The following is a 3,215-nucleotide window of genomic DNA, read 5'->3' on the forward strand; positions in this document are numbered from 1 at the left end:
TGTCAGAATAGTACAGTGCCCACAATAGCCCCAACCTCACTTGTTTAACTCTCATTTATTACCAATGTAACCTTTTAAAAATAAGTTATTAGCTCCAAAAGAAAGTAATTATTAGCAATTCTTGATTTTCTGGCTTAAGCAGTAAGTAATAGTGAACAGATTTCCTTCCCAAAAAATTTTTTTAAAAATACCTCAACATATCAATGAATCAAGTTAAGTCATCAAGTATATGTTAAACACCTACTATGTGATCAACACTGTATTAAGTACTTCGGATGCAAAGAGAGGTGAAAACAATTCCTGACCTCAAGGAGATTACAATCAAATGACAGTTTTTATAACTAAATCAGAGAAAGTGATTTGAATATTTTTGGAATATATGTATTTGCATGTGAGAATATATGCATAACTATAAAATAATGATTAACCCCATATCCCAAGTGCTACACCTGAAAATAAAATGTCATTACTGGGATTTCACTGGTATAGAGAACTCTTAATGAAGTAGTTCTCCTAATAAAGGCCCTCCTATTAATGAAAATCAGCAATTATTCTGCTAGTTAGTATCTTAGAGAGCTGCTTAGGGCACTGGCAGTTTGTGTCAAACATCCTGAGGCCATGAAGATAGATGGTAGATAGATGATAGATGAATGATAAATATTTAGATAGAAGTAAACGATGGAGAGGTGGATGATAGCTAGCTGGCTAATAGGCAGGAATATATGATGTAGAGAAGGTGCTGACCTACAATGGTAGAGAGTTTATTCACCCTTGATTTTCACACAGTAGTGAAATCACAAGTCCAGTACACACACACACACACACACAAAACACATATATCTGATCTGTCCTTGTGACCAGTGGTGTAGTTCCATGTGGAGATCAGTTTCATGACACTACTGGCCTTACTAGAATGTTATTTCAACCAACTAAGTAGCCAATTGTGTGTGGGGGACTTCAGCTAAATGGGGTTCCTCTCCAAAATGTCAGTGAGTCCTAACATATTATTTATGTTACTATCATGGTAGTTAGAGATGCCTTTTGGACTAAGACCCAAAATGAAATAGATGAACTGGCTCAGTACAAGGGGGAGTAAGGAGAGAAGTATTGAGCGGGGACCTTGCATAACTGACCCTCCAAAAGACACACATGATATTAGTTGATTGTAAGTTCTTAAATAACAAGGCCTGAAAAGACCAACCTAAAATTCTGTCTCTCAAATCAGAAAATAGAGATGTCGAATTTTTATGAAATGTTGTCTCCAAGACCTATGGAGCTCAATCATGTCCTCGCAACCATTGTTTTGGTTTTGGCAGTGACATATACATACACCAGCAAATTTGTCGTCATGCAGAGATATGGGAAAACCTAGCCAAAAGGGGAAAAAGTATTTATTGGATAGCACTGTGCAAACTGCAATTGCTTTGCCCTTCCCCATCAGAGTCTCATTCATTTCTATGTCTCTTAATTTTTTGCAGCAGGCAAAGGAAAATGGGATCATACCTATGATTTCATCAGTGTAGAGAGCTCCAGGTAAGGAAACACCTTTTGTCAAGACAGGTTAGTACCTGCTTTGTTGTTGTTAATCTCAGAATTTTTTGGTTGTTTATTTATTTTTAACATTCTTTTCTTTTTAAATTAAATTCCAACTTCTTTCCCTCCTTCTCACCCCTCCCCCACCCACTGAGAAGGCAAGGAAAATGATATCAATTATACATGTGAAATCACATAAAATTTATTTCCATATTAGCCATATCGCAGAAACAGAAAGAGAAAGAAAGGAAGAAAGAAAGAAAATTTTGCTTCAATTGGCAGTGCAGTTCACTCTCTAGAGATGGATAGAATTTTTTCATCATGAGTCCTTTGAAACTGTCTTGGATCATTGTATTGATCAGAGTAGCCAAGTGTTCACAGTTATCATCATTACTTTTACAACACGACTGTTGTAAAACAATGATTTACAACATGACTGTTATCATTGCACAATGATCTCCCAGTTCTATTCACTTCATTCTGCATCAGTTCATACAGTTCTTGCTGTGTTTGTTTTTCTGAAATTATTCCCTTGGCATTTTTTAATAGCACAATATTATTCCATCAAAATCATAGGCCACAGCTTGTTCAACCATTCCCCAATTGATGAGCGTCACCTTGGTTTCCAATTCTTTGCTGCCACAAAAAGAGCTGCTATAAATATTTTGTATGTATAGATCCTTTTCCTTCTGTTTGATTCCTTTGGAGTACAGAGCTAGTAGTCATATTGCTGGATCAAAGGGTATATACAGTTTTATAGCCTTTTGGGCATAGTTCCAAATTGCTCTCCCGGACAGTTGGATCAGTTCACAACTCCACCAACAATGCATTAGTGTACCTATTTTCCTGTATCCCCTCCACTATTTGCTATTTCTGATAAGTGTGAGGTGGTATTTTAGAACTGTTTTTATTTGCATTTTTCTAATCAATAGTGATTTAGAGCATTTTTTTATATGACGATAGATAGCTTTGATTTCTTCTTTTGAAATTTCCCATTTATGCCCTTGGACCATTTACCAATTGGGGAATCATTCTTATTTTTATAAACTTGGCTCAGTTCTCTATATATTTGAGAAATAAAGTCTTTATCACAGAAACTTACTGTAAAAATTTTTGATACTACTTCGTTATCTACGATACCTTTTAGCAAAGTGTAGCTTCTTTTAAGTAAGTCTATTTTTGCCTTTGCTTTGTCTGAGATCATGCTTGCTATTCCTGCTTTTTTTTTTTACTTCATCTAAAGCCAATACCTGCTTTGTAACTTATAGTCTTAGAGATTTAAATGGGGCACTGATAGATTCGATGACTTGCCTGAGGTGACACAGCCAGTATTTGCCAGAAACAAGATTTGAATCCAAGTCAATTCTTCTCTGAGGCCACCTCTTTATCCACTACCCTATGGAAGCCTCTTGTTTCCTCATAACACTTCTCAGATGGATCGTAAAACCTTCGGGTTGGAAAAGACCTTCAAACTTCAAGTTTCCAAAGCCCTATGGTTGATGGGTCCCAGGGCACCCCAAAGAAAAAGATCTGGCAGAATATAGAAATCTCAGTAAGAAATTCATGAGATCCCTGTATCTCCAGTTTAAGACATTCAAGGTAGGATGTGGCTCCCTATATAGAGAGGTAACATTTACACACACACACACACACACACACACACACACACACACACACACACA

This window comes from Vombatus ursinus, unplaced genomic scaffold, assembly GCF_900497805.2.
Source record: "Vombatus ursinus unplaced genomic scaffold, bare-nosed wombat genome assembly UNPS02014791.1, whole genome shotgun sequence".
Taxonomy (NCBI): Eukaryota; Metazoa; Chordata; class Mammalia; order Diprotodontia; family Vombatidae; genus Vombatus; species Vombatus ursinus.